The following is a 22,656-nucleotide window of genomic DNA, read 5'->3' as shown; positions in this document are numbered from 1 at the left end:
TTATTAAAAAATGAAATAATATTTGTTTTTTAAATATTTTAAAAATAATTGGTTAATAAAATAAAATTTATTATTTATAAATATTTTATAATATTTATAAAACTAATTAATTATTTATTTTTATTAATTTATTTTAAATTTTTAAAAAAATTTTAAATTTTTTCAATTATTTTATAAATTTTTAATAAAATTATTTTTTTAAATTTTTTTTTTAATTTATAATTTTTAATTAAATAATTTAATAAATAATTAATTAATTTTTTTAAATAATTAAAAATTAATTTATTAATTAATATTTTTAATAAAATAATTTTTAAAAATTAATTAAATTATTATTTATTTTTTTAGTAATTTTTTAAAAATAATTCAATAAAATATTATTTATTTATTATTTAAATTATTTTTGAGTAAATTTAATTTAAAAAATTTAAAATTAAATAAATTTTAATTTTAAATAAATAAAAATAAATTTTTCAAAAAAAATTAATTATTTTTTAAAAATTAAATTTTTTAAAATTTATTTTAAATTTTTTTAAATAAAAACAGAAATTAAATAAATTAAAATAAATTTAACTCTAATTGATTATAAATTCTCAAAAAATTACAAAAATTTAATTAAAAAATACCAAATCGATTTTTCTATTAATTTAATGGCATTTCAAGTATCCAAGAGAAAATCGCCAAAAATTCACTCAAATGCCCTTGCCAAACACCATTTCGCTTTTAAAAACTCGTCGCACTAATAAAAATGGCATATGCGTGTTTGAGTCATATCCTGCATAAATCAGACATGGAATCGCAGACAGTTAGAAATACTTTTATTGCTACCACTCAGCCCGAAAATAACAACAACAACAAGTCTGCCAAAAAAATGAAATAAATGAAATGAACGTCGACGACGGAAAAGTAATGTGACGTAGACATACGAAGCCAATTTACTAAATTAAATCAATATCTTTAAATTACATGTTTTGCGTTTATTTGGAACAACTTTCGTTAAAACGAATGACGAACGAAAAACCTTTCATTTTTTCAAGTTTCTTTTGATTGAAAATTGCAATTAATTACGAGATTTATCAACATTTATGATGGTTAGTGACCATTATTGTCATTTTTATTGGTGTTTTCGGGCAAGAGAAGCGTCGCCGGTGCTGCGAATGACAGTCCCTATCTATTATTTATTTTTGCGTACGAGTTCGATGCATGACAGGGAATTATTTAAAGCAATCAGTCATTAGTGCGAACGTACAGATAGCGCAGTTTGCGTGTGTTTGCGTAAAAATTAATAAGGTTCTCTCGTCTGTATGAATAAATTTGAATGAATGTGAAATAATGTGCACAAATTTTCAATTAAAACCGGAGGGACAGAAGCATCCCTTTTAACTAAATATCTCTAAATGATAATAATAATATGACATACACAGAAAAAGCGTCACGACGACACAAACGAATTTTAAATTAAACAAAAACACAGCAAAACAATCATAATAAGACTTTAATCCCACATTACTTTTATATTTAATTAAAAATAATTGATTGCTGGAAAAAGGACAGGCATTCACCCGATATTCTACGTGCCGTCGTCGTCGTCGTTGTTGTTGTACCAAAAATGGCAATGTTCGTTGCGTAAAATGAAACGAATAATTTTACGTTAAAGTCTCGAGTGAAGGAGGTAATTAGGGTTGAGTGGACCCTTTTTTCCATCAATCTCCAAGCAATAAGTTTCAGAGAAAGGGTGATTTTTGTCTCAATAGTTCAAAAAGAAAAAACAAATCTTTAAAAAAAAAATTTCGTGAAGCTCAGATGGTCACCATATTCTTCGAGTCGGGAGACAAATGATAGCGACGCGTCGTCAGTGAGACATAAATTTTATTACCCCCTTCTTCGTCTTCTTATTCGGGTTTTTGTCTTTCTTCTATTGTTTTAAAATAATAACGAGTCGTCGGTCGCCCTTGATCTAAAATTTCTCTGTGTGTCCCCTCATTATTTGTGTTTGCGAGTGTGTGTGGAGAGTAATTTATTGTTTTGAAGGAGCCATACGAAGAGTACAAGTTATTAAAATTTCGCAAAAATATAAGCATGAGGTGTTAAAGAGTGAATTTTAATTTAAATTTTTTGAATAATTTTAAAATTAAAAAGTTAAATTTGATTAATTTTTTTAATAGAAAAAAAATTTTATTAATTAAATAAATTAAATTAATAAAAAAATAAAAATTTATAATTTTTATTTATTTCATTAAAAAAATTTTATGAAAAAACATAAGAAAAATAATTTTTATCGTGAATCAAATTTATAGACGAAATAATAAAAAAAATATTTCAATAATAAATTGGGAAAATATTCAATAATGCTTTTTTATTAAAAATTAATATTTTTTAATGGATTTATTTTTAATTATATTTTTTTAAAGCAAAAAAATTATTTTAAAATTAAAAATTATTTTTGACTTTGATACATAATAATTTGACTTTCAAAATTTTATTTATAAAAAAAAATATTTATTATTAATTAAAATAAATTAAATTTTTATTTATTTTTTTTTAAATATTTATTTTTTTTAATAATTAATAAAAAGGAAAATAATTTTATTTAAAATTATTATTAATTTTAAAAATAAAGGAAAATCATTTTTTAAAATTTTAATTTTTAATAATTTCAAAGTAATTAAAAAATTTAAAAATTTTAAAATTTTAAATTTTTTCAAAAAATCTAAATTTTATGAGTTATTTTAAAACAAAAAATCAGGAAAAATTAATTAATTAATATTAATATTTTTAATTTCTCGAATTTTTTTTTTTTTTCAAAAAATAATTAAATAAAATTCATTAATATTTTTTATATTATTATTCTTGAATTTTAAATTTTCAATAAATTAATATTTTTAAATATATATGTAAATTATGATAAATTTCTGAAAAAACAATAAAAAGTAATTTTTTTATCTTAAAAAATATTTTATAAAAAAATAATTTAAATTTAATATTTTTCAAAAAAATATATTTTTTTTAAATAAATTTTAAGTTTTTAAAAAACAATAAAAATTATATTTTAATAATAATAATAATTAAAAAAAAAATAAATAAAAAATTACTCAAAATTTAAATTACTTAAAAAAATCAACCAATTAAAGGAAATGAGTTAAAATGAAAGCAATTTAATTCTAATCTAATCACTTCCTGTGTTGACACCATCAATCCAATAAATTAATGGCTTGTGCTTATTTATTAGATATTTGTCTTCTTCTTGATTGCTTCGTCGTCGTATCCTTGCTACGTCACTAATTATCGTTTATCGGTTAATTGTTGTTGTTTTTGGTTATTAACGCGCTGCCAAACCGCCGGACCAAACAATCAGTGCTTTGTTTGTCCAAACCTCGAGAATGGAGAGAGAATTAATATTTATTTACTCAACAGCAACGGCAACGAACGCCGGACAAGCCAAAATAATCACATGACAATAATAAATTAATTAGAATAATTAGTCGGGTTCATTAGATGTCAATCAAGTGAACGTAATTGTCTTGTTTGTGTCAAATATTTTTTTTTTTGTTTTTTTTTGCTGCTCGAAGAGTTCCCGTTTGTCACATAAAACAAAAATTTAATCGACCATTAACGTCGCGTCCTAATTAAATCTTTTAATTAATTCTAATTATTTCGTATTTCTTGGCATTTCGCAGGAAATTCGTCGAAAAAATGACGACGACGCACAAAAAATGATGTTGAACGATGTCAACACCAAAATAAAACACAACAAATGACTAACACACAACGCTGCAATGCAATGCCATTGGGCACAAAATTAATTACATTTCACTTTACTATTCACAACATTTTCTGCAAGTGAGTGTGCTCTACTAATATTATATGAAACAAGAGTTAAAATTAAATAATACAGAACAGTTGAGTTGCTAGGATATGGAAAATGTTTTTTTTTTGTGTGCATGCACCGAACGTAGTTTCCTCTTCGCATCAGTTGTTATATGACAAAACTATTAAATTACATTTTAAACTCTAATTAACTTGTTTATTTTAATCATAAACCAGCAACAACCGCACACACACATGCAGGCACAGCAACTGTGAAATGCTCTCCATTTAACATGAGCAACATCAACTTTTGTATCATAATATTTAAAAGTTGTGGAAACGACAACGTTGGGTGTTTCTTTCACTTTCAGTGCAGTGTTTGTGTGTGCCATGTGTGTTAATTTGGTAGATGGGTCATGAGGTGAGGATGTAAATTGAACAACAGGATGACAACAATTTTTTGATAATTTTAAAAATTTTAAAAAAATCTTAATAAAAAAAAATAATAAAAATAATATAACAAAAATTAAATTAAGTTTATATTAATTAATCAAAAATATTTTTAATTCAATAATTTTTAAATTAATTATTTTTTTAATTTTTTATTATTTTATACAAAAAGAAATATTTATTTTATTTATTTTATCAAAAATTTTGAAAATTTTATAATTTTAAAAAATTAAAAAAAAATAAATAAAAAATTAATTTTTAATGATTTTAATTAATTAATTTTTAATTAATTTTAAATTAATTATTATTTTATTTTAAATTATTTTTCTCTTATTTTTTTTTTTTAATTTAATTTAAAAAAAAATAAAAATTTGTTTAAAAAAATTAATTTATTTAAAAATTACCTAATTTATTAAAATTTTTATTTTTTGTTAAAATTAGATGTCTTTTTTAATCATTTAAAATTTTTGAAAATTTCAAATTTTTTTAACATTTTTATTTTTTTCTTTTTATAATAAAAATTAATTTTCAACTTCTAAAATTTTTATTTTAAATATTCTAATTAAACTATAATTTTTTTGTTTGAAAATTGAAATAAAATTGCACAAAAAGTTAAAAATCAAATTAAAAGCGCCCTCTGGAGTGAATATTTTTTTTATATATTGTGAGTTTATGAAATTAATATTTTGCATTCAAAGCATTTTTAATCAAATTTGTATAAAAAAAAATAATAAATATAAGTAAGTAAATATTAATAATTTATTTATTTTTTTCTGAAATTTTTTTTTAATAAAGCGCCCTCTATCATGATTTTTATTTTATATTTTTTTCATAAAATTAATACTTTGAAATTTTTTAAAAATATTTTTACCAATTTTTTTTTTAATTTATAAAATTAAAGACTGAGTAAAAATATTTTTTTTAAAAATAAGAAAATTTTTAAAAAATTTATGTCCTTCCTATAAAATTATTAGGTAGTGACAGAAAAAACCTCGCTTATAAAACCCGCTTCTACACTCCTCTCCTCGCTATTTGCATAAATTTTGTTTGTTTACATTTGTGTGTGTGTGTGTGTGTTTGTTGCTCCCGGTGTGTTCCTCGTGTGTACCTTATCACTAAAAATTTTCAACACACACAGAGCTAGATAACATGTTGATATTGTTGTTGTTGTTACCTTGTTCTCCTTTGTGTAAAACAACATCATGTGTGAAAAGGATATTTATTCAGAAAATTATATTATTATTCAATTACAAAAGTTCCTCTGTTCCTGCTTCAAAAAGTAGTAAAAGTTGCCTCTTGAAAAAAAAATTGCTTCACTTGGCGTCGAGAAGAGCCACAATTAAATTATGTATCGTGTGTGTGTGACTGAGGAGTTTTTATTCGCATGAAAAGACATTCGAACCCTCGGCAAAAAAGATGTAACAATAAAAAGAGAGTTAGTTTTGTGCTCGACCACATTATGGACTTTTATAAATTTGCATGTGCTTGATAACTTCCTCTTCTTACATCATATGTGCATATGGGCCAAGTGTTTGTTGTTTATGTTTGATAAGAGGATAAAAAATGAATAAAATAAATTTATTTACATAAAACGCTTGACCATACATCTTTTGCTGCCTATTTCGACAAAAATTAAATAATTATCGTCTTTTGAAAGAGAGAGCCTTGAATAAACATCTAAATTTCTAGATAAATAGTCCAATTTAAATGTTTATTTTATTTTTTTGGGTGCAAAAAGGGGATCACTTTTGCACAATTAAAATGTCCATATTTATTTACATTCAACATAAAAGTTAAAAGAGAAGCAATTTACTAACAATTTATTTAAAACTTTATGGTTAACTAAAAATATTCTGTTCATTAAAAAAAAAATTACTTGAAAATATCTCATTAGTACGACTTTTTTGTACCAAATGTTTTTAGTTTGTTAGTTAGAAAATTTTAACATTTTAAAAAATTAATTTAAAAAAATTCTTAATAATTAAAATAATAAAAAAAAATATTTTTAATTCAATTTTATTTAATTAATTTTTAAATTGTTTATTTTTAATTAATTTTAAATTAATTATTATTTATTTTAATTTTTTTCTCATATTAAAATAAAAAAAAATAATAATAAATTAAAAAAAAAATAAAAAAATTTTTGAATTAATTTTAATATATTAATTTTTTTCTGAATTAAATTTTAAAAAATTAATAAAATTAATTATTTTATTTTAAAAAATTAATAAAAAAATTAATTTTTAATAAAAAAATAATTTAAATTCACTTATTTTTAAAAAAAAATTTTAAAAAAATTTTATTTTAAATTAAAAAAAAAAAAAAATAAAATTTGATTTAAAAAATTAATTTATTAAAATTTTTCTTTCTGAATTTTGTTAAATTAAATATTTTTTTAATCAATTTAAATTTTTAAAAATTTGAAAATTTTTTGAACTGTTTTGAATTTATTTTTTTTTTAATTTTAATTTTTATAATTTAAATTTTTTTAATTTTATTCCATTTTCAACTTTAAAAATTTTTATGTTAGTTATTAATTTTTATAACTTTAATTTAAAACTTTATGGTTAACTAAAAATATTCTGTTCATTAAAAAAAAAATTACTTGAAAATATCTCATTAGTACGACTTTTTTGTACCAAATGTTTTTAGTTTGTTAGTTAGGAATTTTTTGAAAAATTAATTTTTATTGTTACACATAAATAAATATAAAAAATATCACGTCTCATTGCTAAAACTACTATAAAGCAACATTGTATAGAACAAACAAAAACACGAGTAACGCAAACAATGCACGATAATTAAAAATAAACGATTGTTCATCATCTTAATTAGTAATTAAATTAATATACAAGACAAGTCTCATTATGATGAGAAAAAAAAACGGGAATAACAATAATAATTAATATATAATATTTTTTTAAATCATTAACCTACTGCTCTATTTAATAATTTTTAATTAATTATTATTTCCTTTTCTAATTTATTTTATTTATCTATACTTTGATTTTTCAATTAAATCAGTTATCAATTATTTCATTTCTTACTTTTAATTGATTATTATTTTAATGTATGCGTTCGTTCGTTTTATTTAATGGATCGTTTTATTTTGTAGTTTTTGATTAAACATTGCTGCTGATGATGATGAAAACTAATTAAAATCATTAAAATTAAAAAGTTTTTTCATGTACCTGAATATCAAAGTGTTATCTTCGTAACGATAAAACACTCGTATGCTAACTGGCTATGAAAGTAATAAAAAAATAAAGACGCATCTACGGGAGCTATCATTAATAATAAAAAGCTTTCAACTTAATGGGTGTGTATGTTAATGTATATTTTATTTAATTCTAAGATCAACGCGGTGGCTTTTTGAGATTTTTTTTTATTTTGATTTTTTATTTACGTACTTGATATTTTGTAATTTAGTACGTAGAAAGGAAGATAAAAGTGCTTTCCCATGAATTTATCTAAAGGTTTTAATATTTTAGTGATGTTAGGTAAATTGGATTTTGGAAAATGTTTCAATTTATTAACATCGAAAATTTTTGAAATATCTTTATTTACAAAAAAAAAATGTAAATTTAGATATTTGAAAGATATTTCATTAAACGTCAATTTAAATTTTACTCTAACGGCGAGTATTGTAATTAAAAATTTGCAAAACTCGTATATCTGCTATAGAGCTTCGTACTGAAATTTTCTGTACAGACTTTTTCAGTACGAAGCTCTATAGTACATATACGAGTTTTTGGTTAAAGCCGTTAAAGAATTAATATTTAAAATTAGAAATGAAATTTTCAGATTTTGGCTTTAAAATTTTGAATCACAATAGATCACGAAATTTTTAAAAGAACACAAAATTTTTGGTTTAAAAAATCCGTTAATATTTAATGATCTGAAGATCAGTCAGCCATTTTGATTTTGTTTTTGATCTTTTTAAAAAATTATTTTCTACAAGATTTTAAAGTTTTCTCTATAAAGAATCAAAAATGGAAGTTGTGGTAAATTTAAAACAAATATTTTAAAATTATTATTATTAAAATTTTTAAAGTAAAATTAAAAAATTATCAAAAAAAATATTTTTTATGAATTTAAAAAATAATTATTTAATTATTAAAAATTTTATTAAAAAATATATTTAAATTATTTTTATTAATTTTTTTTTCCGTAGCTTCATAATTTGGAATTTCTTAATTTTTTAAAACCTAATTTAAAAAATTATAAAATCCAAAACATTTTTGATTTTTGTATCAGCCTAAAAATAATAAATAAATAAAGAAAATCGTGCGCGATACTTTACTCAAAGTTACCTCGAATATACTGTTCGTGATGCAAGTTATTTATATATATTATATTATATATATATAAATTGATAACGAAACCTACATTAAATTACAAACATATACACTTGCCTGCCAATGCTTCGCCATGCTATGCTAATAAACGCGCGCCAATTAAATGAATCAGAAGTTTTACTAATGAACGTATACAATGTTTCAAGATAATTATTTTATACTTTTTACACGGTAATAATCAAATAATATAATAACAACAACGCATTTCGCATAGACACAAAAAAACTTTATTAGCTTACTATCTATTGAGACAGGAAGCAAATATAATTAGCTGGAAATTTTCAGACATTAATTGAATGAAATATACAAAGTGAGATAAGATTTAACTTTTTTTTTTCGCCGTTGTTTGTTACTTTATTAATTAATTATATATTTGAATATTAATTGATATGCTTACTTAATCAAAAAATTAAATTTTTGCATGTTTCAGCGAGAAAAAAGTTTTTTCTTCATTCAATTAACGCTGAATTAAATATATTTCTCTCAGATAGAAATAGAAAGTACGAGACGTCGAACAATGTTGATTTACAACTTTCGAACAAACTACACGAAAATTAATGATTTTAATGTGATTTTAATACTATTTTATGGGTAATTAATCGCGTTTAATCAAATTGAAAAAAAAAAAAATATTTAAATAAAAATAACATTAATTAATTTTAATCGCATGAAGACAAAATTAAAAGTTGATTGATAAGGCCATAAGTTTTTTTTTTCGTATTTAATTTGTATAATCAGACGTTCTTTATCGTTCTTTATTTCCTCATTTAGGCAGCAAAAATAAAAAAAAATATATTTCGAGTACGGAAGTTTAGTTAACGGACCGCAAAAGAGTAAATATACACAATAAAACAATTTAAATATAAGATTCTTTGCAGATAAGACATGAAATTAATTAGCTTATTTACATACATTTTTATATATATTATATACTACCTATAGTACTTAAACTTATGCAATATATATTTTTTTTTGCGGAAAAAAATAGATATTAAATAAGTTTATTTTGTCACTTTTTTTTAAATTAAAAAAAAAGAAAATGTGGTCAGAAAAATTGTTATAGAAAATTAAAAAAAAAAAAAAAATTCACAGAAACAATCGACTCTCAAGCCATGCGTAACATACATATACATTCGTATAGCTCTATAGACACGTACAGAAAAAACTATCTAATTTGCATACGAACAATATCTAATTAATCACAAAGTAAAATAAACGAATGAATGAAACAAATGAAAAAATGTTCGAATTAGCGTGTGTCACATTCGGTTACTTTTAAAGTTATTTTTTTTTTAAACTTTATAAAAAAGAGTAAATTGTTTTATTGCTCAATTTAAACTGAAACCGCAGTAGTAAACTTAAAAAGTAATAAATATATATTTTTTCTGGTGCAAAATCTGGAAATGAATGAAATAAAAAATTTAAATATTTTAATTAGTGCAATATATGGGGTCTGTGTCTCTATTATTATATTGCGAGAGTAACTAACTCACTGCATGCATTTTAATTGTTTTTTGCTAACTAGAGAGAGGAATATAGTGTAGGCATACATGGTCACATATCCCGCCCAAATGGCAAAACATAGCTACGGAAGATCAGCGGTGTTGAACTGATTTATTAGCAGAAATTTTTTTTTCTGCGTTGAGTTTTCAGAGACTGACTGCAATAATTTGCATATAACAAGTAACGTGGAATATTTCTACATGAGAGCTCGGATTATATTTTAAGACCACCAACTACTATTTTTTGTCTGTTCGAGATTATATTGCGACGACATGGAAGAGGAGAAAAAGATAAAATCAATCAAAAGATAAAAATCAAACAAAGCTAATTGTAATCATTAATTTATTCTCCCGACTCGTCTCTCTCTCTCATAGCTTCGTTGAAAACATGTAACGTAAATTAATACTAATTAAAAAATGTCCCGCTGACAATTAAATAAGATTAATTATAATATAAATTTTTTTTTCTTTGCAGTTAATACAGATTCGCAACCACAACATGTGCATTCATAATTAAATTAATATTTTATTTTTGTGTCAATTTTTAAGCCGTTTCACACCTTTACACTTTTTTTTTTGTTTGAGTGAAATGTAAATTATCGTTATTGCACGAGAAAACGGAGAAAGTGCAAATAAATTCGCATGAAACATGTCAAAAAAATCAAATTAATTAAATAACGCGAAAAAAAAATGAATGTGGGTTTGATGCGCGTCGACATGCTGTTAATAACTCACTCACATACTTTTACTTTTTTTTTTGCCTCGTGTGATTTTTCGAGCCAAATGAGACAGCACAGTACAGAATCCAGTTAATTTGACGGTTTTTACGAGGTTTTCGACGAGCAGCTTGCAATTATTTACAATTAATTTATTTTTAACATGACGTGACATTTAGCTTTAAAATTTTTCGTCAATCTTTATGGGTTTTTATAAATAGAATGCACTCAAATTCTCAGGTTTTATTGATTTGGCGAGGGACACAAATTACATTTAAAGTGCATTTTATAGAATTTAAAAAGGGGGACTTTTGGGTTGTCTGTCTGTAACTCTTTCAAGTATTTTTTTTTTCAAATTTTATGTAATTTTTGACTTACAAATTATTAAATTTATTTTTTAAAATAAATTTTAAATTATATTTTACTAATTTATTTTTTTTTTTATTTCAGATTTAAATCTATCAAGAAGCAGTACTATCATTACTGATGTAACAAATGCCATGTGTATGAAACTGGAGAAGTATCGAATTATTCTACAAATATTTGGATATCTTATAAAGAAGACTGATAATCTATCCAATAAAATGTTGTTACGATCATCAAGTTCACGAGAAATTGGAGACTGCAAAATATTTTTTGTCTTTTTTGACGCTGTTATATACCAGAATTAGAGTTAGAGCTACGATTTTTACAAAATTCAAAAATTACAAAAGAGTACGAAGAAGAAATAGTTAAGGAAAGAAATTAGAATTACAAAAAAAAAGACAAAAATCAGGAAGATATTTAAAATTATTTGGACAAAATTGGTTATGGAAACAAGCCGTTTTTCGGTAATTTGTCTCTAATCGGAGATATAACATAAGAAGATGTACAAGACAATTAAATATGACAAGAAATAATTAAATGAGTCTCCCAATCTAAAGTCCTGCTGTATTCGAGCGACTTAACCTTAATAAGCTTTTGCCTTCTTTATTTTTTTCAAATTAAATATTGCGATAAATTTTCCAAATTTTGATTTCTACTTGTTAATATTTTTTTAGCATCGTTCTTTAAGTAGATAGTAATTTTTTATTATAAAAAATTCAAAAGATTTTTAAAAGCGCTCACGTCAAATAAATTTTTCTTACAACTCTTTAATCCCATTTTATATTCACATCGCCACTTATAATTCACACTTAATTTAATAAACTTACATTTGCGTACACACAAAATTATTTTTTTCATCGTTCTTTTCAACATCATACTTTTTGTTGTTGTACTACTTAAAAAAAGTGTTAAAAGGTGACATTTTTTTAAAATTCTTTTTTTGAACACATAATCAGCTTAATTAAGATATAAAAAAAATAAGTGATTTTTTATTTGATTTTAAAAACGAAAAGGTGTTTGTTTGTTCGTTGCAATTTTAAAAGCAAAAATATCCATAAGAAATTAAGCTTTTAAAATAAAAATACTGCCGCGATTATAAAAACGTACAAAAAAAAACTCGGCTTTGACGATAATAATTATGCCGCCGACCAGCCCGTTCTTTTTGAAAGGCGTCAAAATTGTCATAAAATTGATGGGGATTTGTCTGATGGATTTTATAAAAAGTTTTTTTTTTTTGCTTTGATGAATATTTTGTGGGCGAGTACAGCTGAGTTGACACATACCTGCAACGATAAAAAAGAGAAAAAAATTATTTTAATTGATGTAAATAAATGTAAAGTTTTAAGTGATGTCCCAATTATAAAGAGCATCAATTAATATGTTTGATTGGTTTCGTTTGAATGAAAGAAATCAAGCAAAGCTCAAAGTCATTTAATAATAAATGTCAATTAAGAAGATCGATACGAGTACGCGTGGTGTTCACATACATGAGAAACATTATTATTAATTGACAGCTAATTAGACTGAATGTCTTGAAGTAAATATATAATATAGAAATAACGTGTTTTTTAACTAAATGCCATTTCAAACGGAAACTAACTGAATATATGATGATTATAAGTTTTAGAGGCTTGTTTTGAGTGAGTGACTGTGTGGGTTTAGCAATCATTTTGATTGTACTTTTTTGATTGATTATGAGACTCGAGAGAGAAAAGTATTGCAAGTTCATTAGTTAGTATTAAAAATTAAATTATATTTAACATTCGTAATAACGGACAGAAAACCATTAAAATTATTCGTACAATTTAAATTCTTTGCTTCACTAATTTTCAAATATCATTCAAGCTAATTATTTTGTCATTTCTTGTACATTTGAAAATAAAAAAGAAACACATGTCTCTCAGGTAGGGTAACTAGACTTACTTAGCAATAAAAAAAATAAAATAATGAGGTTCTTTTTTTTATTCAATTATTTATAAAATAATAAGGAATGACAATTTGAGCTCAAATAAAATAATTAAATTAAATAAAAAAAAGATCACTAATTAAAATTGATTGCCATTTTTTTATTTATTTGTTTACATTAATGCACATCAGAACACAGAAACCGACTCATAATAATAATAATTAACCTCGTATTAATTTCATTTATATCATCATCAACGACTAATTAATTATATGTGAAGTTTATATTTTGTGGTCCACACATCAAGTATACGCAAGCAACTCCAAGTCCATTAAATGATATGAAATAATGATGATTTTTTATTGAATATTTAATTAAACAGATAAAATCACATTCATTATTACTTTTACTCTTAATTATTTTTTTTTGTATTCATAATATATGAAATGTATATTTATATTAAAATAATGATGAATTGACACGAGACATTTATCAGCAATATTTTTTTTTGTATGAAAATAAACAGAAAATAAAAAAATTAAATATATTGGATGGAAAAATATTTAATTCCGCAGATTTTTGTGTATTTATGGTGTGATGTAATATTAATAATAACAATATTATTAACATCATTGGTATCCGTATCATATCTCGTTTATATTGAAAATTGATGACAATGAAAGTGCAAATTGACCAGAATGTGTGAGAAAACAATATTTTATCGAAAATATTAACACATTCACGCCTTTTTAAATTAAATTTATTTTTTACAGAGGGTTTGAGTTATTTTTCTTCAGGCTTTTTCATTAAAAAAATATTTTTTTTTAAATAATTTTTTTCAATTTAATTTTTTTAAATTAATTAAATTATTTGATTAATTAATAAAGTTAATTTAGGTTTTTAAATTCAAATAAAAATTTCATAAAATTTACAATTAATTAAAATATTTTTAAAAAATTTTAAAAAATAATTATAAATAAAAAAAAATTAATTTTAAATTAAAATGTATAAATTTTTTATACAAAAATACAAAATAATTCTTAAAAAAAATAATTCAGAAAGAAAAGAAAATATTTATGAATATTATTTTAAAATAATTTTAAACATTTTACAAAAATTTAAAAAACATATAAGAAAAAAATAATTAAAAATAAAAATAATTTAATTTAAAAATTAAAAAAATATAATTGATAATATAAAATTTTAAATTTAAATCTATAAAATTATTAATAATAAAAATAATTAATATTTGAAATTATTAAAAAAATATAAATCGGAAAAAATAAAATTTTTTATTTTATAATAATTTAATTCGAAAATTTTATAATTAATAAAAATTTATATAATTAAAGTATTTTTTCAATATTTTAATATTAATTTTAAATAAAAATAATAATTAATTAAAATCCATTAAATTGAAAATAATTGAAAAAAATATTAAAAAAAATATGAAAAACGAAATAATTATATTAATTAATTTAATTAAATAAAAAATGAACCCACAGTAAAATAAATTTTATTGAAAGCTGATATTATTACAGCAATAAACGAAATAAAATTCTGATTGAACACCAACCTCCAAAAAAATGTTCGTATGTAAAAAATAATAATAATAAAAAAAATGTATTATGTTAATTGATCGTTTGAAGCGGTTTAATTATTTTAATTGGCGTCCATCCAGATTTTTTTTTCGTTCGTTGTTCATTATTATTGTGCGTAATTAGTTCATTTGTTAATTACTCGACATCTTTCGTCGCACCCACAAAAAAGATAAACAAACTTAAACTTGAAAAAAAAGATCATTATTTTTTTCTTTCACAAAAAAAAAAATAAAAGTTGAAAAAAAAGGAAAGAAAAAAATCAAACGCATTCTCATTATCACACTTTTTTATTATAAATGTGTGATGTAATACTTTACAAGAGAACATAATGCATATACAGAACAGCAACTATTACTAGATGATTATTACTTTACTATTATAATAATGCTCGGCTTGGTCGTACGTCGTTCGTTGATGATGTCGGGTAACAAGCTCGAAGCAATTTATTTTAATGATCGTCCGTTTAAAGAGATGAAGTTTTTTTTGTCTGTGTATGCACTCACTTATTATTATTATTATTATTGCACACTAAATTAAGGCACATGAACATGACAATTGAACATGCATTTCTTCGTTTCTTCGCTATACGACAATTTTTTTTGTACTGCGATGATTCAGAAGCCACATGCTCGTTCTTTTGCTATGAAGATATTAATGAGTATTCATACAAATAAATAAAAAAAAGTGTGTAACCATTGGAATATTTATTATGAATGAATACTCATTATTATTATTATTTATTATTGTAAATAAAAAAAAATGTGTAGCAGAGAAGCACAAATAAGGCAAAAGTTTTTCTATTTGGATCTCGTTAGCAAGTAGAGGAGTTTCTCCGAACATATTCATCATTATTATTATTGTTTGTTAATGAAAAATTCTTGTCGTCGTTTTTATTGTAAAAAATTTTTTTTTCTACTGGCGATCGGTCAACAAAAAAAACGTCTTTAATGACTCAAGTCAACCTTGCCAATATTCCGTTTTGTTTAATTTATTTTAATGACAAAACTACTTCTTCTCTTACCAAAGTAATTATATTCTACAATTATTCTACAAAACGACTTTGGACAGTTGCTGAACCATAAACACTTCATAATTATCATCATTTGTGGTTTTTTGTTCGTTTGTCACGAAAATTTCTCTTCTCTCTCTTTTGTCGTCGTCATCGTTGTCGGATCTGTGTCGCTTTGTGTTCAATGTTCATGAAGATAAAATATATAATAATAAAATAATCACACTTGTAAGCAAATAAATTCCGAGCGCCTCGCCTTGTCGTTTTTTGTCATACCTTTCACAAAATCTAATAGTTTTACCGTTAAGTTTAAAATTTTAAGAATTTTTTTTTATTTATTTTTATTAATAATTTTTTTTATTTAATAAAAGTTTTGTTTAAAAAAATTATTAATTAAAAATAATAATTTAACTTTCATTAAAACTTTTATTTAAAAAAATAAAGAAAAAATATTAATTAAATTTTTATTTAATTTTTATAATTTTTTTTTTATTTTTTTTTTTAATGAATATTATTTTTTTTTTATAAAAAATAATCAAATTTATTATAAAATAATATTTATTTAAATTAATTTTTTTATAAATATTTTTTAAATTTTTAATTTTTCAAATAATTTATAAATTAATTAAAAATATATTTAAAAAAAATAAATATAAATATTTAAAAATATTTATAAATAAAAACATTAAATTCTTTAAAAATATAACTTTTTTTAAAAAAATTTAATTTAAATAAAATTTTTTTTAATTTAAAATTTTTTTAAACAGAAAAAAAATCCTATTTTTTTTTTTTAAATAAAAATTTTATTTTTTCCATGAATGAACGTTTTTTTTTATAAAAAAAAAATATTAAAAATAAAAAAAATTGTTTAAATAATTTTTAAATAAATTAATTAAAATTTTATTAAAAATATTTTTTTAAAATTAACTTAAAATAATTTTTTTTTCATAAAATTTCAATCTTACGGTAATTATTGTTTTATTATGATTATAAATGTTGGTTAATTGATATCTAATATAATAATCTTTTTGCACGTTTCCCTTGTCATCGAAAATTGGGACACGGCAAAACTAAATGCCGTAGGTCATAATCTCTTAAAATAAAAAAAATTAATATTAAGACAAGGAGCTATGTTCATTTAATTATTGCAACATAGGTAGCAACAACAAAGATTATTAAGACGATATTGAAAAAAAAACTACAACATGTAAACTTTTTGTAGCTACACAGAAAAAAAACCTAATAACAACTAAAATTATTGCCACAGCAACAGCAAAAGTTTAGCGGTAGTAAATCAATAAAACAAAGTCGTCTCGATAAATTTCGTGCATTTTAGTCGAAAAAAAACAACAATTATTGATTAATATTAATGTGCGAGGTTATTGTGTGTCGTCGATCGAATAAAAGTTGTTTGCTTTTATTTTATCATAAATTTTTGTTCTTTTTCCGCTTTTTTTTTTATTAGACAACACAATGTTTATCGAATTTTTTTTTATGAATATTTTGAAGTCCAAATTTGAATTGAATTGAATGAAGCAAGAAAAAGAAGAAGAAAGTACGACATTCCTAGTTGATTCACATATGCAGTTGCTTGCAGTCGCATTCTCGATAAATGTTCGTGCATATTGTTGTCATTGTGTGGTTTTTGCTTTACACGCATTTCGATTGTTTTTTTCATTCAAGTCTCAATTTGAGTTTTATTTTTAAAGTAAAAAGTTATGAAATAAAAATTTTTTTTTTTAATTTTTTTTTAATTTTAATTTTTTTAAAAATTTAAATATTAAAATTAAATTAAATTAATATTAATATTATAATTATTTATTTTATATTAATATTATTTTTTATATATTTTTTTAATTTTTATAATTTACAATAAATTTCAAATTAAATTTTTTATTATTTTATAAAAACTAAAAATAAATTTCTTCAATTTTTTATTATTTTTTTTAAAAAATTTATTTTAATACCTAAATTAAATTTTTCAAAAAAATTAATTTTATTTTAAATTTAACAGTTTATTAAAAAAATTATTCTCTTTATAAAAATAAAATATATCAAATAAAATATAAAAAATAATTATTTTTCTTTAATTACTGATAATATTTCTTTATAAAATAATTTATTTTAAAAATTAAAAATAAAAAAAATATAAATTTTATTTTAAATTAAACAATTTAAAAAAATTACTCAATGCCTATAAAAAAAAATAAATTATATAAATAAATTTTATTTTATAATTTTAATAACAATAATATTGTGTAAAAAATTTCTTTCAATTTTTTTAATGAAATAATAAAAATAATAAATTATAAATATTATATTTTAAATTATATTTAAAAAAATATTTAATTTTCTTAAATAAAAAAAATTTAAATTTTTATTTATTTATTTTATTTTATTTTTTTTTTTTTGTTAAAAAAAAATTTAAAATCTGAATTAAATAATTAAAAATATTTTTTTTAAAAATATTTAAATTGCTCAAAAGACGCTCAAATAATTTTTTCAACAATTTCTTGAATTTTTTTCATAATCCATAAGTTCTCATTCCATTTTTTTTATTCCTCATTTTTTACAATATTTTATAATATTTTGACAAAAAAAAAAAAGCTAAAAACAAAAATATTTTCACTTATCGTCTGTGTCTTGTAGGTATTCTTCTTATACACTTTGTTTGTGCCTTGCATACTAATGTTCCGTCTGTCGTTCGTGTCGTGTCGTGTGTGAGTGTCTGTCTTTACTTTTTTCGTCGTCGTCGTTGTTGTTGTTGTTGTTTGTTCAAACAAATTTATATTTACATTTATTCGCATCGTTCTGTTTTTCTCTACTTTTTGTATTCAAATGTACGAAAAATTCGAGGTGCATGATGTATGTTAATAAATTTAGTCGTGTTTTTGATGACATTGAATATTGCTTTTATTCGTTTTATTTCATTTTTTGTTGCTGCTCACTTTTACTGATGTTCCAATAGCACGAAGTTTCGTTTTTTTACGAAAAATTAAATAAAATAATGCGAACCTTAATCAATAAACGCCCGAAAAACGTGAAAATTAAAGCCGCGTTAATGCGTTTCAAAATAATAATAATAAATAATTATTCATACAACAAACGGTTTTTTAATTAAATTTTAAAAACACATTAAAAGATTTAATTAACGACTTTTATTAGTTATTTTAACCGTTTTTATCGTCGTTGATGGTCTTCGTCAATGTGCATAGCGCGAAAAAAAAAGTCGGAAACCAGCTGTGTTTTATTGGTTTTTATTTTATTATTATTTTTGTTAATTTTACCTGCCCGAGAGTTCCTGATTAGATTTTTCACGTTTTACGACCAATTTTAATTAATTTTACGGTACATTCGCTTTTTGGGGCATTTCAGGCAAAATCCATGATGATAACTCAATCAAGAATATTGATTTACTCAAAGGATTTTTTCCGAAAATGGTCATCAAAGTAAAACAAACTCTCCCTTAAAACAATAGTTTGATGCAATATTTTTGCAATACCCGTACGGTTCGTTAATCAAAATGTCTGTAACTGATGCACCTGTGATGTGATTGGAAATTCAATCTTGTTGAAATTGTTATTTTTGGATTTGGTTTCTCTTTGGGGAATTACAAAACTAGCAAAATTTTGCATACAGAATGATGATGTGTTCTTTGTTGGATGTGTGTGAAAGTTTCGGCAAAAGTGTCTCAAATTGCGAACATTCGTCAAATGTGTAAAATTTGTAGCACTGTTGGGAAATTGTTGATGGTTTGGATGGAAATTGATAAAAAATTATGTGAAGGATAAGAATTTTATTTTTTTTAGAACAAATTTGTACTAAAAATGTATTAAAAAGTAAAATTTGTATTAAAATTTGTTCTAAAAACTACAAATTTTTTTATTGAAATTTGTTCTAAAATTTAATTTTTTTTTATTGAAAATTGTTCTAAAATTTAAAATTTTTTAATTGAAAGTTGTTCTGAAAGACAAAATTTGTACTAAAAATTGTTCTAAAAGTTAAAAAGTTTTTTTTATTGAAAGTTGTTCTAAAAGCTAAAATTTTTTTTATTGAAAGTTGTTCTAAAAGCTAAAATTTTTTTTATTGAAAGTTGTTCTAAAAGCTTTTTTTTTTATTAAAAGTTGTTCTAAATTTTTTTTTTTTTTGAAAGTTGTTCTAAAAGGCAAAATTTTTATTGAAATTTGTTCTAAAATACGAAATTTGTACTAAAAATTGATTTTCAACAAAAAAAAATGCAACAAAATTGCAAAAACAAAAAAAACTATTATTAAAACATCATCAAGCTAATGAATAATTTATGCTTGAAGAGGAAAAACTTTTTTTTTTTTTCGAATATTCAATTGAATGATTTGCTAATTTTTGTTGTTTCATCAACAAATGCAACATAATGTAACAATTACCAGACAACAAAACAAGACAACATGCAATCCAGATAAAAAATGGGAATACTAATGATAATTACTTCTTACAAATAAATAAAAAAAAAACAACTAGAAACAAAAAAAAAATTCTGAAAAAAAAGAGTTGAATTGCGAAGGAAGAAGAGACCAAAAGTCATCCAAGTGCAACATGCGCAAAAATTATTTACATTTTCCCTCGCGTTTGCCATTATATTGTTATTATTATCATGATTATTATTTATTAGCATTTCACAAGAAAATTTACCGAACCGCAAGAAATTCATTTTTTTTCATTCGTAGATGCAATAAAAGTGATGTAATTTGTATCACAAAAATGTTAATAATAAAAATGCGTTTTTTTTATATTTTTGCTTTGAAACAACGAAAAATATTAACGCAACAAGTGTAAATGGAGGTAAAAAAAATTGTCCGACATCGCAATTTACGAATCAGTTGCAACTCAGGAGTAAAAATAACCATTTATGTTAATTTTGTCATGTTTACTGTCTTGCGTCTTGTTTTTTGTATTTTGCGGTGTTCTTACACAAAAATATTAACATTAAAAATTGTTCAGAAAAAATATGAAAAAAGAGCTTGCGGTAATGAAAAAATCAGTCAAAGTCGAGGTTTGAATGTTTTTAATGAATTTTTGATTTTTATCTGTCACGTTTTTATTAAAATTTCTTGTTTTAACGGTAGATGGCGCTTTATTAAAATTTTCTAAAAATATCAAAATTTAGATTTATTTTTAAAAATTGATTTTTTAATTTTTTTTTTTTAATAAAAAAAAATATTTTACAGCTGTCAATTCAAAACTTTGATTTTGCTTTAATAATTTTTTCAATAAAAAATATTTTGAACTTATTAGCTTCAAATTAAAAAAATTAAAAAAAAAAATAAAAAAAAAAAAAAAATAAAAAAAAAATTAATTAAAAATTAATTATTTAAAAATTAAAAAAAAAAAAGTAATTCTTATTATTATTAAATTTTAATTTATTTTTAAATTTTGACTTTGTCAATTCAAAAAATTTAACCGTTAAAATTTTTTTTTCTCCAAAAATAAAATTTTTTTATTACTTTTAAGAACTCAATAGCTGCAAGATATCAATTTCTTAAAATTTTTGTTGCGCTTGAGGTCAATAAAAAATCATCAATCGACATTTAATATCATAATTTTTCATAATATCAGTCTCAAAATTATGCAGAAAAGCCATTATTCATTTAAATTTTTTAAAAATAATTTAATTAGAGGTTTTCGATGCAATTCGTGGAATAAAAAAAATAAAGCAATTTCAAATCGTCACACGGATTGTAGTTCGTTCACCGTCAAAAATTAATCAACCAAATAGCGACGTTATGGTTGATTGTAATGGAACGTTTCGCTTTAACTTAAAACGTTTTTGTTTTCTCCGAGAGAGAGAGTGACAAGTGTGAATGAATGAAAGACAACAGAACTAATATTTGACAAAGATAAATTTCCTCTTCCTTCTTGACTTGATGCTTCATTCACACTTTTTTCTCTTTTTTTTCGATTTAGTATCGAGACGATCGGCGAAATATACAATAAAATGTGAAACTAATTACACACCTTTGTGTAAATATTCATTTAACACATTCTTCGTTTATGTTTCTTTATTATTTTATCTCTTCTCTCGACAACTTTTGAAATCTTAAAACTTTTTTTTTCCTCTTTTTCGATGCAATTATCTTGCAATTTTCGCAAGCAAACCAATCAAGTGTTCGTCGACCATCATTGCGGATTTTGAGAATTTTTTTTTTTTTAAATCAAGCAGGTTTTAGTCACGACGATGAGAACTGCATTGTTAACATTAATATTTACAACATGTGATTGGTACGAGTCATGCGAGTCTTACCACGCCTTTTTCTCATATTTTTGTACATTTATTGCAAAAAAAATCTTTTTTTTTCATTATTTCGCCACAAGAGAGATAAAAATGATACAAAAATATGATAAATTGGATGCGATTCCGGTTCCCATTTTGATTGGCCACAGTATGGGTATGATGATGAATATTAATATTGTTATTAAGAAAATGACTGATTTTGTACGTTGATTACTTTCAGTGTGTTTACTACTATTGACAAACGATTTTTATTAAAATTGTGGAAAAACTACGTTTTGCAAGTAATGAAAAATTTTGCGAAAAATTAATTTTTTAATTTTTTTTTCTGAACCAAAAAATAATTCTGAATTTAATAAAATTAATTTTTTTAAATAAAATTCATAAAATAATAAAAATAAATAAAATAAATAAAATAATAAAAAAAAATAAATAAAAAATTAAATAAAATTAATAAAATAAATTATTAATAATTATTAAATTAAATAATTTAAAAACCTTTAATTAAAACATCAAAAAATATTTTTCAAAATTTAATTTTAAAAAATAAACATTGTAAATAACTTTTTTGTCAGAAGTTAAGTAAAAAAATAAAATAAAAAAATAATTAATAAATTAATTTAAATATTATATAATTTCAATTTTGTGAAAGTTTTTAATCTTAGAACTGTAAAGA

General features: G+C 21.8%; 1 protein-coding gene across 2 annotated transcripts in view; it reads right to left on the bottom strand.

The window, feature by feature from the left end:
• Window positions 1-22,656, bottom strand: part of LOC134832476 (LIM domain transcription factor LMO4.1) — a 97,342-nt gene that overhangs the window by 48,886 nt on the left and 25,800 nt on the right. The window lies entirely within an intron of this gene.

This window comes from Culicoides brevitarsis, chromosome 2, assembly GCF_036172545.1.
Source record: "Culicoides brevitarsis isolate CSIRO-B50_1 chromosome 2, AGI_CSIRO_Cbre_v1, whole genome shotgun sequence".
Lineage (NCBI taxonomy): Eukaryota > Metazoa > Arthropoda > Insecta > Diptera > Ceratopogonidae > Culicoides > Culicoides brevitarsis.
Note: the sequence above shows the minus strand (reverse complement) of the source record. Positions and strands in the feature narration are given on the sequence as shown.